The sequence below is a fragment of the Ornithorhynchus anatinus genome, chromosome 14 (genome assembly GCF_004115215.2).
Source record: "Ornithorhynchus anatinus isolate Pmale09 chromosome 14, mOrnAna1.pri.v4, whole genome shotgun sequence".
NCBI lineage: Eukaryota > Metazoa > Chordata > Mammalia > Monotremata > Ornithorhynchidae > Ornithorhynchus > Ornithorhynchus anatinus.
Window position 1 is genome coordinate 13600321 of NC_041741.1, and position 17322 is coordinate 13617642.

At 47.1% G+C, this 17322-nt stretch overlaps 2 long non-coding RNA genes across 2 annotated transcripts; one reads left to right on the plus strand and one right to left on the minus strand.

The window, feature by feature from the left end:
• Window positions 1–1266: 1266 nt before the first annotated feature.
• LOC114816582 lies at window positions 1267–7649 on the plus strand. Its single transcript, XR_003764376.2, has 3 exons — window positions 1267–1563; window positions 4961–5074; window positions 7081–7649. It is a non-coding gene; the product is annotated as an uncharacterized LOC114816582 (long non-coding RNA).
• Window positions 7650–8748: 1099 nt separating this feature from the next.
• LOC114816583 lies at window positions 8749–10617 on the minus strand. Its single transcript, XR_003764377.2, has 2 exons — window positions 10571–10617; window positions 8749–8991 (listed from the first exon to the last, which is right to left on the minus strand). It is a non-coding gene; the product is annotated as an uncharacterized LOC114816583 (long non-coding RNA).
• Between the last annotated feature and the right edge of the window lie 6705 nt (window positions 10618–17322).

The window sequence follows — 17322 nt, forward strand, 5'->3', positions numbered from 1 at the left end:
TTGGGAGAATGCAACAGAGTTGGAAAACATGTTCCCTGCCCACAAGGAGCTTACGGTCTAGAGGGGGAGACAGACATTAACATAAACAAGTAAATTATGGATAGATACAAGAGAATCAGGTCCCACACAGGGCTCACAATCCAAGTAGGGAGAAGGACAGATAATGAATCCTTACGTTGCAGGTGAGGGAACTGAGGCCCAGAGAAGTAAAGTGACTTGCCCAAGGACATAGAGCAGACAAGTGGCGGAGCCTGGACTAGAACCCAGGTCCTTCTGACTCCCAGGCCTGTGCTCTATCCAATAGGCCATATTTGGTGCTTATTGGTGCTTCGGTCCCCTGAGCACATAGCACAGAGGGAGCGGGGTGACCAGGAACTGTTCTGCTCATGGAACCCCATTAAAATATGCCTGCTCTGGCCACTGGCTTAGTTCCGGTTCATTCCCACAGGCCTTGGGCTCGGCTTGGCTTAGGCCCCAGCTTTCTGGCCTGTGTCTCACCTGAGGAATAACAGAAGCAAGAGTGGGTCAGCTTCACGGTCCATCTGGCCCAGGACTCTGTCACTAAGAAGCTCATGTGATGGTTGCTCATGGTAGGCACTTAATACCACAATGATCAATTATCATTATTATTATTATCATTAACTGTCCCAGGGTAGGAGACAGGATCATTGGCATATAGCTTTGGGGGTTCGATCGGTCATTCGGTTCCAGCTTGGGACCCATCCACTTTCACTCTCCCCAAGACAGGTCCAGTGGTGTGACCTCTTACCTCCAGGGTCACCAGCCTGAAACCTTTCTGATGACAGAATCCAGTGGAAATCATAAATAAATAAATAATACCCAGCCGCAATTCCCCTGCACAAGTGTTCTCTCTTCCGGATGCCAGGGAGCCAGCAATCATTAACTCCCCATTGCAAAGCAGCCAGGAAGAGGGACCGGTTATCAGGACCTGGGATCTCTGGGAGATCAAACATTTGATTAAACATTTTTTCAGAAACAGAAATGGCTCCTGGATTGTTTTGGGCCCCTGGATATATATTTATCTTTCCTTCAGAGAGACAACATCCTGGGCTCTGCCCTTTTGTTCCTCTGCTAGGGTTTCAGGTGGGACCGTCCCCTCCCTTCATGTCAAGGATGGGGTTCTGGCACCGGGACCCACCTCCCACCCCCAGGCTCTGGCAGCGTTGGTCTATTTGTCCCCGCGTGCCTGTTTCCCGGGCTACTGGAATGTTTCGTCCCAGCCAGTGGCAGGCGCGGGGGGGGGGGGCGGTTTCTCATGCCAGGGTGACTCGGAGCTGACACAGGGACGGATGTTGTACGTGATATTCAGATGGCGGGTTTGACCCTTCGATCCTCCAGAGCAGCAGGCCGGGGCCCTAGCAGCCAGGGTGGGTAGTCCCTTGCCATCTCCCCAACCTGTGCTCCTCTGAAGCGCCCACTTCCAGAGCTGCTTACGTGTACAGTGAAGATCAGGGCCTGCAGCGAGCCTGGCTCTGACCTCTGCTCCCACCCATGCTCCTGACTCTGGCCCTGCCCAGCTACCACTGGACTGGTAGAGAAAAGGTAGGGAGAATGCCAGTGAGATGTGGGAGGTGGCATGATGTCTGCAGCTCTTGCAGGGCCGTGGAGCCCATGTCATGGTAGGTTCAGGAAACAACCGGCTTACACGTGTCGGAGCCGAAACAACAGCCCTAGTGGAGTTTACCACGTGAAACTGGGGAATATGGACAGAACTACTGACCAGCTGCAAAGCAATAACTTTACACAAAGTATTCCAATTCCCCTTAAATCACTGGAACTGAATATTCCTGCCTGGAATGCTTCTAGAAACATCTCTTTGGGTCTCCGAACGGTGGTCAGGGACCCTTTAGGTAGAGCCCGACCAGAGGTTCTAAATGAAAAGTCTTGCATGAGAAACGCTGTTCGAGTTTGCTGGGGACAAAGCGAATGTAAGGAAGGGGGCAGAATCCACCATTTCGTAACAACAAAATGCTTGCAGCCACATTTAAACAAACTAAAAAGGGATGTGGCAATAGGTGCTGTTGGCCACAGTTTGGCAATATCCAGTTGAAACTGTTTGGGATTCCACCGGCAGGTGCTCTACACTTGAGCCCTTGGCTGGTCCCAGTTGGAGTCCCACGCCACCCCTCACTCTTTGCTGCCTTTTTTCCCTGAGGCTCTAAGGATTTGCCACTTAGATTTGGCCTCTTTACCTCAGGCTTTGTTTGGGAGCCAGTGGAATCTTGGGATTTAGTCAAATAGTTGAAACCCCGGCAAGGAAAAGCCAGGAGCGGGACAACTTGGGCCGACTGCCCCTGCCTTCCCTTTCCCTGAACCCCTTACCCACCCAGCAACCATTATTTTGCAAACCAGGCCAACAGCAGGATTCCACGAGCAATCAGCCCTGGGACGCTGGAGGTCACTAGTGGGAAGCATCAGTGGCCCAGTGGAAAGAACACAGGTCTGGGATTCAGAGGACCTGGGTTCTAATCCTGGCTCTGCCTCTTGAGCAAGTCACTTAACTTCTCCGGGCCTCGATCTGTAAAATGGGGATTCCACAGCATCTGTTCTCCCTCCTACTTAGACTGTGAGCCCCATGTGGGACAGGAACTGTGTTTGACCTGATTATAGAGTTATCGACTATATCGCTTAGCACATAATAAGCGCTTAACCAATACATTCTTCTTATTAGTGGTTTCAGAAAACCACCTTCATCAAGCCGGACCAATTCCCTGAGGAATCTGACTCCTTCCGCAGGGAAACACAGCCTTTTCCTTCCTATTGTGGTAATCAAATATTTCAGCTGACCAGATGGTGGAGCAATTACATTTGCAGAGCTCTAAATGGCTACTTGGCTTAGCCACTAGTGAGGTGTTAATTAGAATTAGGAAAGACACGATTAGTATTCCAAGGGGCAGCCAGATTGATTACAGCATGCTGGAGCCAGGAGGGCCCGAGGGTTGCTTCCCAAGTGCCCAGGAGAACGCATGGCACCAGGAAAGCAGGGACTCATCGTAAATAAAACCTGGAGAGGCGGACGTGACCTGTTTCCACGTGCATTTTATGTTGTAGGGATGTCATCTTCTGTCTAACCTTTCTCCATATCTGGGAAAGGGCATTGCAAGACAGAGCCTTGCAAGACAGAGCCTTCTGTGTGAAATGATGATGATAGGAATAATAATAATAATAACAGTTTAGATTTGTTCAACACTATGTGTTAAGCACGGTGGTAAGTGCTGGGGTAGACATAATATAGCACACTGGCTAATGTTGCAACAGTAGACAAGGAAGTAGAAAATTCAACCAAGTCACAACCTTTTTTTTAATGGTATCTGTCAAGTGTTTATTATGTGCCAGGCACTGTACTAAGCACTGGGGTAGATACAGGATAATTAGGTTGGATACAGTCCACATCCCCTCATTTTACAGATGAGGTAACTGAGGGCTAGAGACGTTAAGTGACTTGCCCAAAGTCACACAATAGACAAGTGGTGGAACCGGGATTCGAACCCTGGATCTCTGACTCCCAGGCCCATGCTCCTTCTACTAGGCCATGCTGCTTCTCTGTGCCTCAGTTTCTTTAACTGTAAAGTGGGGCTAAATAGTAGGGCTAAATATCTGTTCTCCTTGCTTTGAGCCCCTCTTGGGACAGAAACTGTATCTGATCTGATTATCTTATATCTACCCTCAGTGCTAGGCACATAATAAGCACTTAAGTACCAATCAGTCAAGCAATGGCATTTAATGAGCACTTACTATATGCTGCACACTGTACTAGCAGCTGGGGAGAGTACGTTATAATAGAGTTGGTACACATGATCCCAGCCCACGAGGAGTTCACAGTCTAGAGGGGGAGACACAGTGTCCGTTATATTGTTACGTGGTACTCCCCCAAGCTCCTAGCACAGTGCTCTGCGTATAGTAAGTGTTCAATAAATACGATTGACCGACTAAATTACATAGAGGGGAAATGGCTTTCTACAAAAGGGCTGTGGGTAGGGCAAATATCAAGTGGTGAATATCAAGTGCTTAAGGGGTACGGATCCACGTGCGTAGGCGAATAGGGGAAACGAGGCTTACTCAGGGAAGGCTATTTATTAGAGGATGGGTCTGTCTGGCCCTCTGTTTCATGCATGACTCGCGGCTGCTACCTGAGGTAAATGGCGGCATCTTATTAGCTTGTCTAAGTGCGTCTTCACAGTCCTCTGTCACACGAAGATACAGTCAGTGAGATGCCGTGATTCAGTATCATGGGTACAATCAGAATGTGCCCCTTTGGTTTGGCTGGCGGAAGGTAGCATTGACCATCCTGAGATAGGGTTTGGCACCGAGTCACCGAGTTAAAATAGACCACTGCCAACCCCATGTAGTCCAAAGCTTGTCTTATTTTATTAAAAATAATAATAATAATTCCCCTCCCCCATTTCCACTTTTGCTTCATTTGTAACATTTCATCCACAGGCCTCAAGAGCATGAGGTTGGGGAGTGTCAAGAGGGAAGGGAGAGGGGAGAGAAATAAAAGCACAAATGAATAAAAAAGAAATAACCAATGGCCCGCTAAAGCAAAGCTTGTTTTCTGAGCTGCACAGACCCCTGCCTTTTGAATACCCAAAGCCTAGAGGCCAATTAAATTACATAGCTGATTCTTTGGGCTCCTGACATTCTAAACTCATTTAAATTTGTATTATCTCGAAAGTCTCACTTGTGACAAATACAAAAATAGATTCATAAGCATTTATCCAGGAGCATCATCAGCTAAGTGCCAACTATTACAGGGAATTTCAACCTTTTAGGCTGAATATTCTTTCTTGGTGGTCTATCCATTGCACAGTGAGTACACCATTATGAACGCTAATAGCAATACTTAGAACTTCTCCTTTTCAAAGCCCTGGGCAGACATTAACCACTAAACAATATCCCCTGGGGCAGGTCATTCTGTAACCACATTCCCATTTTACAGATGAGGAAAAGCGATTAAGTGCTCGACCCCTGGCGGATACTGATTTTAGAAGGAGGAGGCCCCTGAGCTGATGCACAGAGGAGTTTCTGGATTCTTAAAATTGGGCTACTGAAGGTAATTATGGTATTTGCTCAGGTCTTACTATGTGCCAGGCACTGCAGCTAAGCGATACATTTCGTGGATAATCAAAAAGTGTAGTCAGCCCAAAACTGTGAACCCCAAGTGGGACAGTAATTAAATTATATCTACCCCAGTGCTTAAATTCAGAAGCTGTTGTGACCTAGTGGATAGAGGACGGGCCTGGGAATCAGAAGGACCTGGGTTCTAATCCCAGCTCTACCACTTGTCTGCTGTATGATCTTGAGTCAGTCACTTCCCTTCTTTGGGTCTCAGTTTCCTCATCTATAAAATGGGGATTAATTCTGTGAACTCCATGTGGGACAGGTACTGTGTCCAATCTGATTAGCTGATATCTACTCTAGCGCTTAGTATAGTGCCTGGTACATAGTAAGCATTTAACAATTACCATAAGAAAAAGCAATGCTTGACACATAGTAAGCACTTAACAAACACTATTGTTGTTAATAAGAAGAAGAAGGAGGAGAAAATTGCACCCAGAACTACATCAGATTTCATGCAGGGCACAAAAAGCAGCCAACCCCACCTTCTAGGAATTTAGACTGAATCATTCAATCAATTGTATTTATTGAGTGTTTACTGTTTCCAGAGCACTGTACTAAGCCCTTGGGAGAGTACAATACAACAGTAAACAGACACACTCAATGCCCACAATGAGCTTACAGTCTAGAGTAAGACTGTCTAGAGGGGAGACACCGTAATACAAATAAATTACTGATATGTACATAAGTGCTGTGGGGCTGGGAGGGGCGAAGAGCACAGGGAGTAAGTCTGGGTGATGCAGAAGAGTGTGGGAGAAGAAGAAAGGGATGGTTTAGCTAAGGAAGGCCTCCTGGAGGAGATTTGCCTTCCATAAGGCTTTGAGGCAGGGACAGTAATTGTCACATTTGAGAAGGGAAGGAGTTCCACGCCAGAGGCAGGATGTGGTTGAGGGGTCAGCCGTGATATAGGCGAGATCAAGGCACAGTGAGGAGGTTAGCATTAGAGAACCGAAGTGTGTGCGCTGGGTTGTAGTAGGAAAGAAGATGCAGCTTGCAAAGTACCAAAAAAAATTAACAGAAAAGCATTCTTCACTTGATTAAGATGAAAGAGAAAGGCCAGAGGAAATGCAACCTCTCATCCTTCAAGAGATAGGGAAGGAAAGCTGTTACAAGACAACTGAGGAGAATGAAGATTTCTGAATGCTTTGTTTGTCCCACTGTCTAAAGAAGTGAAATTATCATCAGAAACTTGAATTGCCATCTGGGGGCGGGAGGATAGAAAGCTGAGGAAGGGAGGCTTTTATAGATCCTAGCACCTGTGTTTTGAAAAGAGTACCTACTATCATCCCTATCTTGGGTGGATCTGTCTCAGACAGTGGGCTTCTAGCTCCATCATTCTAATAGGAGATGTTACCAGAATACACCGATTTAGACTTTTTCTAGGTTTTCTAGGAGGCAAGGTTTCGAGACTGGAAGCCCCGTATGGCACAGGGATTTTGTCCAACCCAATTTGCTTGTATCTACCCCAGTTGTTTAGTACAGTGCCTGGCATATAACTTAATACAGTGCCTGGCGCTTAACCAATATCACAGTTATTATACTTGTTCAACAAGAAGCTGATAACAGAATCACTAATGGGTTCTGGGTTCTGCCCCTCATTTCTCTTGTAACAAAGGACTACAATAGGAAGGATGGGGAACAGACCTTTCACATTGCTTTCACTCACCCTCCAAAGTTGTCAAAGTGATCAATCAAATTTATTGAACACTTATTGGCTGCAGAGCGCTGTACTAAGCATCGGGGAGAGGACATTATAACAGAGTTGGTAGATAACACCCCTGCCCTTGACAAGCTCAAAGTCTAGATGTGGTCTTGACCCATTTCTTGAAACCCAGCCAGGATGACCCAAAATATCACTGGTATTTACTACTGAGCATCTGAATTCTAAGCACTATAATAAGCCTTTAGGAGCGTGTAACAGAGCAACTTGCTTCTTTCCAGAAACAGAAGCTTCCGGATGCAGAGGGAAGCCGAGAGAGCCTCGTCTCTCGAGAGCCGATGACATTTTCCCAGGAGAGAGGCCCTCTCTGTGTACACTGTCACGCCGAAAGATTTGGGTCTCCATTCTTCGACCTCTACACATTAAAACCAAGAAAGAAAAAAAATGATGCCAGCCGACAGCTGGATCGGGACAAAAACGCAAAGGGGGAAAGGGAGAGAGTTGGCCTTCTTTTCAAGCCAACCCCTGGAGAAAAGTTTAGTAGTTTCCCCATACAGATGGAGTAATACAATGCCCAAATACCCACCACCTCTGCTTCTCCCTCTGCCCCAAGCTCGGACCACTGGCCGCCGTGGCTGTAACTGACCGAGAGAACGGGCACCTCTCTGCAGATCCTTTTCTTTTCCTTTTAAGTCCTTTTCAAACCTGCAGGTTCAAAAGGTAGTGGCTAGAATTTATGCTGAAGTGCAGAAACGGGCTTTGGAGCTGAGCAGTGTCCTAATGCAGGTGAAAAGCATGTATTGATTACTTAAAGAAAGTTAAAATAAAAGCAATTTTTCTCCCCATTTCAGCACATTGCAGCTTTTGGCCTATCCACTCGTAGCTAAAAAAGCATTCTTTCCTGATAATCAAGCTTCAGCTGTCTGAATTTCAGGCCGAGCCTCTCATCTTGAGCTCTGCTGAAGAGCTTCTTTAATTAACCATTATACCACAGATGTTATTGATTTTTTTTTTCAAATCTGGTTGAACATCATTGTGCTGGATCATGGCCAAGACTAAGGCCTGAATTTGTGTGTGTGTGTGTGTGCTGCTTTTACTCCCTCTGCATACCTTATTAGTCTCCGTGTCTTTTAAGTGCAATCCTTAGTATTAACTCAGAAAATATAGAATTGATTTTTAGCCTAGCAGCCGTGATCTAAGGGCTCCTAATTTGGAATCTGAAAATCTCAGTTGCTGAGGAAATCTTATTCCTATTACTCTACACTGTCTCAGAGCTTTTATTCACATGTGCCCGTGGCCATGTGATGGATATGGGTAAGAGACATACGTGTGCCTGCAGTAGATGTGTGTGCGTGCATTAGCTCTATCACTCATGAGACAAATATGTACAACGGACACGTGTGCCCGTATGCGCTGGAGGTGTGTAACTGACAGGTAAGATGTGTCTGCAGGTGACGGATACGTGCGGTCGTGGTGGACGTGTGTGCATGTAGTAGATGTGTGTGTATGCATGTGACAGATGAGTGTGCGGAAATACGCGATTTGGTATTTCATAGTGATCCAAGCCCTGGATATTTCACATTTTGGAGAAATAATACTGTTTAGAAACTCCATTTCCTCGCTGTCGCCACCGTTCGCCAACAGCTGATGCTTTGGACGCTGCCGTGGGCAGTAGGTGGGTTTTGTCGTTGAAACAGGTTGAAGTTGCCCGTATTTTGGAAACTACTAAATGACTTGACTGACAGGCGGCCATCAGCCACAACAGGGTGTCCGCAACCCTTTTAAACGGTCTCTTTCCGAGATGATCAATTCAAGGACCAAAACAATCACAGTGGGGTCTTAAATTCTGGTAGGATTTCGGGGAGTTTAGTGATATGTTCTTTTAACCTAATTTGAAGCTTTTAAAATACTGTAATGGCAGCTCTTGACCTTTAAAAATCCCACGGAGCAAGAGGTGGTAAGAAATATTTATTTACTCTGCATTCAGGACTAAATTCCTCAGGCTGCCCGGAACAGGAGTTTCTTTGTCCTAGGGAACCCAGACTTCGCACCTTTTCGTTCTCCAAGCAGGACCAAGGCCTCGGTGGCCGAGAAATCCGTGGTCCTTGCAAGACTCTCCTCCACCTCGGCATCACCCAACATCGGCGACCCTCTTTGGCACACTCCGGGATCAATCTTGCAGCTCGACTCTTCTGCAGAGCAGAAGTTAGAGAAAGAAGATCATCTTGTAAACAATTAATTAATGTTTGTCATGAATTATCATTTTTACTTCCTACTCAAGAGGCTCAAAGGGAATAAAAAGGCATTTTTGCAGGTGGTGGCATTCAAACTACGGGCAATCAAATGTTGGAGAGCGAGAGAGGCACAGCACTCTGCGTCTCTAAGGGTGAATGGCGCTAGGATTAGAGCCCAGCGGGGGGTTGAGGGCTTCAGGTGTGAAGCTTAATGTTTGTGATCAGCAAAAAAAAAAAAAAAGAAAGAAAAAAAGTCTTGAATTTATCTAAACTGCTCTTCTGCTAACAGTACTTCTAGCACATAAATGTTCCCAAAGTGAGAAGTGTCCTCGTTACTCTTCTAATGCAAACATGATCTGCATTTGAAAGATGCCTTCCTTTTGCCTAATTTAGAATGTGCATCACAAAGAGAGTTAACTGATGACCCCAAAACAGATCTCTCCTCTCTCTCTCTCTCACACACACACACAAACACACACACACTTTTTTCTTATGGTAGTTAAGTACTTACTACGTGCCGGGCACTGTACTAAACATTGGGGCAGATACTAGGTCATCAGGTGGGACAGAGCCCATGTCCCACATGAAGGTGACCGTTATAATCCCCATTTTACAAATAAGGGAATTGAAGCCCAGAGAAGTGAAATGACTTATCCGAGGTCACAGCAGATAAGTGACAGGATTAGAACCCAAGCCCTTCTGATTCCAAGGCCTGTGCTCCATCCACTAGGCCCTGCTGCTTCTCATGGATGGAGAGGACAGTGTCCCAATCCTCCAACTAGTGGGAGCAGGGAACAGACAGACACACAGACACACAGAGATGTTCAGACGGGCAGTGAGACTGTACTTTCCAAGCACTTAGTACAGTGCTCTGCACACAGTGAGCGCTCAATAAATAAGGTTGAATGAATGAATGCCCCATCTCATACACATCCCACATGCACTATGCATCTGTCTGTAAGGAGTCATCTGTCTCAGCCCGCCAAGACCCTCGACCCCAGGTCCAACAGTCACCATCAAGCCAGTTCTGACCTTCCCCAGGACCGAGGCCATTTGATCCCAAAACCTTTCCAGAGCCCCTCCCCAACAGGGTATGCCCACCACCCGGCCCAAAACCCCAGCCCAAGCCCAAACCAGCCAGGGCAGTTCTCAGCCTCCACCACCAAACTAGCCAAAATATCTGAAGCATAATCACAATCCTCAGCACAATACATACACATCATTATCAGTGTCCCAACCCATCAATATCAAGCACCCCCAAATCTCTACCTCGCTCCCCACCCAGCTTTCATTTTCCACCTTCCCCCACCACGTCAGCCCCATGTATGTCAAAATAATTTCTGAAACCTTGGAATCAACACCTCCTCTAACCTCCCTCCCCCATCAGCCAGTCTTTACTCTCTCCTCCATCCCTCCCCCCACACCACAATCATCAGCAAAATCATTAATACAATAGGTATCAGCAACTCCAATCCCAGACCCACCCTAAAAAGGAGGGGGGGAAGTGTAGCTGGAGTAGCCAGAGCCCCCTACTCACCAGAGCCCTAGGTGGGCCATGATCTGTCTCCTTTCCACTGGTCAACTAGACTAGTCAGGCCTCAGGAGCCTTATATAGAGCAGGGAAGGGCCCAGCAGCCTCTGGGGCCATAAAGGGGTATTGCTTTCTGACCCTGTCACCATTGAAGCAGCGTGGCTAAGTGGCAAGAGCCTGGGCTTGGGAGTCAGAGGTCATGGGTTTGAATCCCAGCTCTGCCACTAGTCAGCTGGGTGACTGTGGGCAAGTCACTTCACTTCTCTGTGCCTCAGTGACTTCATCTGTAAAATGGGGATTAACTGTGAGCCTCATGTGGGATAACCTGATTACCCTTTATCTACCCCAGAGCTTAGAACAGTGTTCTGCACATAGTAAGTGCATAACAAGTACCAACATTATTATTATTATTAAATGATTACCCTGTATCTACCCCCAGTTCTAAGAACAGTGCTCTGCACATAGTAAGCGCTTAACAAATACCAACTTCACTTCACCCCACTTGGAGGCAATTAGGGGTTTACCTTCACTCTCCTTCTTCTGGGCTCCACTTAGAATGCCCAGAGGTGACTGCCCAAGATTCATTCATTCAGTGGTATTTATTGAGCACTTGCTGTGTGCAGAGCACTGTGCTTGGGAAAGTACAATACAATTCTGTATTTTATTTTCTTAATTCAAATTAATTGATTCCCGTGGGAGCACTGGTTTCTTTTGGGTTCTCTACAAGTAAGCTCCTGAGGACAGGAATCATGTCTCCTAACTCTATTGTCCTCTCCCAAGCACTTGGTTCAGTCCTTGGCACACAGTAAGCACTCACTAAATACCATTGATTGATTGATTGATTGATTGATTGGACAATTATATGTCCTTTTGGGCCTGACTGTTGCCAAAACTGTGGAATTGCACACTAATTCACTTTCTCACACTGGGTTCCTTGCCCTCTTCTCCCTCTCTCCCCCCACCACATCACCTCTCCAGCACCATCAGAGGTGAGGAAACTGAGGACACATTGAAGATCAATCAAAGTGATAAATGTTGAGTGCTTACAGTGTATAGAGCATTGTACTAAGCACTTAGGAGATAGAATGCAATAGAGTCAGCGGACATGAGCCTTGCACTCAAGGAGCTTACAGTCATGTGAAAATGCCATTTTTTTATGGTTATTGTTGAGAGCTCACTATATGTCAGGCACTGTACTAAGTGTAGGGGTAGGTGCCACATAATCAGGTTGGGCACTGTCCCTGTCCCACATGGGGCTCACAGTCTCCCCTCTGTCCACTGATCTGTGGAACTGCAGGGAGCTTTTGAAACTTGAACTTGAAGCCCAGGATTTGGAGGGAGCATCATCATTGGTAATTATTGAGCACATACTATGTGCAGAGCACTGTACTAAGCGCTTGGGAGAGTACAATATGACAGAGTTAATCAGAACAGTGCTGATGTTCATTCTCATAGAGGTGCAAGTCAACAATCTTTCCGACTCCAGCTTCTGCTGCTCCATGTTTCTGAGACTCCTCAGTGGGCCAGCTCACCCCTTGCCCTCAGCAAATCCTAGGTTAAAAGGACAATAAGAAATGACTTGCTGAAAGCAGACTCTGCCCATCTTACTCTGCACACAGTAAGTGCTCAATAAATACAATTGAATGAATGCTTGGGAGAGTACAATGTAACAATAAATAGAAACATTCCCTGCCTACAGCGAGTTTACAGTCACTTAAACTCTGTCTAATTAGGCCATGTCTAAGTCCCACCTGTGTATTCTCTCCCAGTGCTTAGTACAGTGCTCTGCACAAAGTAAGCACTTGATAAATACTATTAATAGTATTATTACTATTTCTATTACTACTGTGCATTGCCTATGGTACAGAGAAAGTAGAAAAACTGCAAAAAGCTGTAGAAGGATTTAGGTAGAAATGTACAGTGATACTTCTCCAAGAAAAAGGAAAGTGGATCTACTGGTCAGCCAATCAATCAATCAGACATATTTATTGACCCCTTACTGGGTGCAGGACAATGTACTAAGCACTTGGGAGAGTACAGCACAAAAATATAACAGACACATTCCCTGCCCACGGTGAGTTTACAGTCTAGAGGGGGAGGCGGGCATTAGTATAAATAATTAAATGACGGATATGTGATTATGGCTATGTCAACTTCCAAGGAAGGGAATTCAAGTCCTTTGAAGATTTAAAGATGGAACTAGAAGGCCTCAGGGTCTCCCCACAGAGAAAGGGATCAGGAAAGGAGGAATGAAGAATGGTTCAGTCAGTAGAAATCAATAGTAAAGAAAGATTCAATCAATAGGATTTATTGACCACTACTGTGCGCAGAACACTGCAATAAGGGCTTGAAAGGGTACAAAAGGATTAACAGACATGAATCCTGCCCTCAAGGATTTTACAATCCAGTAGGGTAGACAGACACTAAAAGAGATTAGATAGGAGCTCATTTATGTACAGGGAATGTGTATGTTGATTCTGTTGTACTGTGCTCTCCAAAATGCTCAGTGTTAGTACAGAGTAAATGCTCAATAAATAATGTTGGTATTTGTTAAGTGCTTACTATGTGCAGAGCACTGTTCTAAGCGCTGGGGTAGATACAGGGTAATCAGGTGGTCCCACGTGAGGCTCACAGTTAATCCCCATTTTACAGATGAGGTCACTGAGGCACTGGTTAATTGATGCCACTGGTTAATTGATTGATAGGAGGAAGAAGGAAGATAGGATATGCACTTGAGCCAGTGCTTAATAGGATATGTGCTTAATAGGATATGTAAGATATGCACAAAAATGCTATGCAAGGTTGTGAGCACTTACGTAGTGCAGAAGTGTTGAAGAAGCAGTAGGGGGGATAAATGCAAGGGAGATTAGAAATTAATGGGGAAGGCCTCCTGGAGTTGTGATTTCAGAAGAGGTTTGAATTTGGGGGAAACTGTGTAGGGTGAGGGGTTTCAGGAAGGGAAAGGGAATCAGCAACAGAGCAAGAGGTCATAGATGGGAGAGACAAGAATAGGCAGAATGAGGAGGGTAATGAGAAGAAGGAAGCATGAGAGCAGGTGTAGTGAGAGAATAATAATGATAGTAACTGTATTTATTAAGCGCTTTCTATGTGCCAAGCACTGTTCTAAGTGCTGGAGTGCATACAAGGTAATCGGGTTGTCCCACATGGGTCTCACAGTTCTTAATCCCCATTTTACAGATGAGGTAACTGAGGCACAGAGAAGTCAAGTGACTTGCCAAAGGTCACACAGCAGACGAGTGGTGGAGGAGGAATTAAAACCCATGTCTTCTGACTCCCAAGCCCGTGCTCTTGCCACTAGGCCATGCTGGTTCTCCTGAAGAGAAGAGAGTGGGAAAGCAGGAGGGAGAAAGCTGATTGAGTGCCTTAAAGCCCACTGCACGGGCAGGAGTTTCTGCTTGATCAGTGGTATTTTTTGAGCATTTACTGTAGGCAAAGCACTGTACTCCGGCTTGGGAGAAGACACTACAGTAGAGTTGATAGACATGAACTCTGCTTTCATAATACGTAGAGATGAATAGGTAATTTTGGAAAGTTTTTGAGGAGGGGAGAGACAAAAATGGTTTCAAATCGAATTTTAATGAACAGAGGGAAATGACTTTCTATGTTCACTGGATTGGTATCCAGAAATAAGTGCCTCAAGACTCAGAGGTTTGTCATGCCATTTGTGTCGCTAACAGTTTGCTTAAAAAATCCCCTTCAGAATGTTCAAACATTCTGACCAACTCGGGTGGGGCCATTCACCTTCCACGGCTCTCCTGTTTTGAAGGGGAAGAAGGCAGGCGGGGAAGTTAAGGGAGTGAACCAGAGGAATTGTGGACCTCTAGAGAGGGGTCCCTGGGCATTGGTCCTTTGTACCAGGCTCTCAGCCCCACCCGTGGCTGCTCCAGGAGAGGGAGGAAGCAGCGAAGGGAGATGGTGAAGCTGAGCTCTCTCCCTTTTTGCTCCATTCCTCACCCCTCCTTAGGACCAAGATGGAAAGGGGAAAGGGTGTGTGTGTGTATGGCAGGGATGGGGGTGAGGTGGAGGAGAAGTAATAGTAATAGCATCTGTTGTGCCTTTACTGTGTGCTAAGCACTTACTAAGCACTGGGAGAGATGGGACATTAGGGATTAGACACGGTCCCTGTCCCTTGGGGGCTCTAAGAGTTTAAGTGGGCTGGACTGGACTGGAGGTAGACACATCAGGAAACAAGAAAATACATCACAGACAAATACAGAAAATAAAAAAACCAAAATCAGTAGAGAGCTGTGGCTAGAGGAGCAGAATTTCAAGCTCCTCGGGGCTCAGAGTTCAGGGCATACTGGTAGCCGTCTTCCAGAGGCTTTGTGGAGGCTTCGTGGAGCAGGTGTGGTGGGAATAGCTTTTATCCTCAGTCAGAAGCAGGGACTTGGGTAGTGGGAGGGAAGACACAGTTATGGAGGATGATTTTTTCAGCAGATGTGGAAAAATCTAAGAGTACATGGGAGCAGTTTTTATCCCTGTCTGACACACATGGAGCAGGCTGGGAGCAGGGGTTCTCGGTGGTGGGAGGAAAAGTGGCAGGTACCACAGATGATTTTCTCAGCAGCGATGACCCTGGGAGACCTGGGGGAGTGTGAGGCGGCAGTAGAGGGACCAAGAACTAGGGCCACTTAAGTGTGGCCCGCTGTCCACCACTGGCTCGGCCCTCCTGGAACCCAGGGCCAAGAGTGGCCCCTTCCCTGCTCTCTGCCTCCAGGTAGTGCTGGGGACAGGTCCTGGCTCTCCCACCCTGCCTCATCTCTCCTCTGCCACTGACGCAGCATGACAGAAATCCCGTGGAGGAAGAAGGAGGAGGAGAAGGAGAAGGAAAGGGAAAAGAAGGAGAAGGGAAAGGAGAAGGAGAAGAGGAAGAGTAAAGGGAAGGGAAAGGAAAAAGGGATGAGGGAGGGGGAGAATAAGAGGAAGACAAGGAGAAAGAAGGAGGAGGAGAAAGAAGGAGGAGGAGAAAGAAGGAGGAGGAGGAGGAGGAAGAGAAGGAGGAGGAAAAGAAGGAGGATGAAAGAAGGAAGTAAAGAAACAGGAGGAGGGAGGAGGAGAAGGGAGGAGGGAGGAAGAGAAGCAGGGTGGCCTAGTGGAAAGATGGGCCTGAGAGTCGGGAGATCTGTGTTCTAATAACAGCTCCACTATTTGCCTGTGGTGTGACTTCAAGCAAGTTACTTCTCTGTGCCTCAGTTTCCTCTTCTGTAAAATGTGGATTAAAGCACCTGTTCTGTCTCCCCTTTAGATTTCTAGCCCCAAGTAGGAGAGGGACTACGTCCAATCTGCTTATAATGCACCTAGGAAGCACTTAACAAATGCCACAAATAATCCTAGAAGAAAGAAGAAGGGAGGAGGGGGAGACAGGAGGAGGAGGAGGAATGGGGAGAAAGAAGAAGGAAGTAAAAAAAAAAGGAGGGAGAAGGGGATGGAAGAGGGGAAGGAGGAGAAAGAATGAGGAGGGGGAAGAAGGGGCCGTTATTGGGTAATTCTGCTGCTTCGGCTGCTTCCCCTATCCTGATCGATTTTAACCTCAGCCCCCGCTGAGGGGAATCAGAACCACTCCAGACAGTCCCCCCTATCTGAGAAGCATCGAGCCAACCCCCTTGGTTGCCCTCCATGTCCCCGCTAGCCCTGCCCAGCGCTGGACCCCAGGGTCTGCCATCCCCAGGGCCCAGCCCAGTCCCCGGCCACCATCCATACCCAGCCCTACCCACAGAACACCCGGCGGGTCCGAGGGAAGCAGTAAACAGTGTGCAATGAGCCCCGGGAAGGCAGCTGATGCCTCATTTGGGGTGACATGTTGTGGCTGATGAGTGTGGATGATGTGGGGTTTTCGATAAGTGCCTCATCAGTATCCTCATCATGGTCGTGTTGCTCAGCGGCGGCGTGTGCCCTGACTTGATTGTAATTGCCTGAATCTGCTCCTGCTGCTCGGCCGCGCACGGTAATATGCAATAAAACAGCAAGAAGTGAATGTTAACCATCTGAGTTCTGACACGGCTGCTTGGCAGTTCAAGATCTCCATTAAGGGACTGAAAAAAAAAAATGCACACCAGAAAGAAAGGAAAAAGAAATTCCCAGGTCTGTCTCAGTGACCCGAGTGAGGGCGGGTCAGAGACGGAGGCCACCTTGTGCCCGGGATCTTGGGTGCTCCAGGATGGGGTCGGGAGGGGGTCCTGAGGTGGCTCCGCTCCCTGCCCGGGATGACCCAATCCTGGCATGGTGGCCCTGGAAGGAAACCCGGGCACTGGTGGCCCAGGTGCAGGCAGGGGGCTATGAGGGGAAGCGGGAGGAAAAATTGAGATCGCCACTCCTGGTCGCGTGGGGCTGCAGCTGGGATACACCAGTCTGTGCCAGTCTGGGCTGCCCCTGACAGTTTGGTCTTTATTCCCATCCTCCATGTTTATTGACATCTGCGGAGAATGGAATGTTAATTCAGCTATTTCCTCCCTCTTTATCCCAGTCCCTCCTCCTGCTCTCACTATTTCTAAACAATTTATTGCTGCCTGTGTCCCCTTTTGGACTATAAGCTCCTTGAGGGCAGGGTGCTGGGGTCTGGCTTCTGGCTGAGTACTTAGTAATAATAATTATGGTATTTCTTAAGCGCTTACTATGTGCTAGAGCTGCTGGACACTAGGGGGACACGCATATCAATACCTCTGATTAATAGATCGATGAGTATTAGGCCGGTCTGGGCCGGACTCTTGGGTTTCGGCCTGAGTCTCTTGCTTTAACAG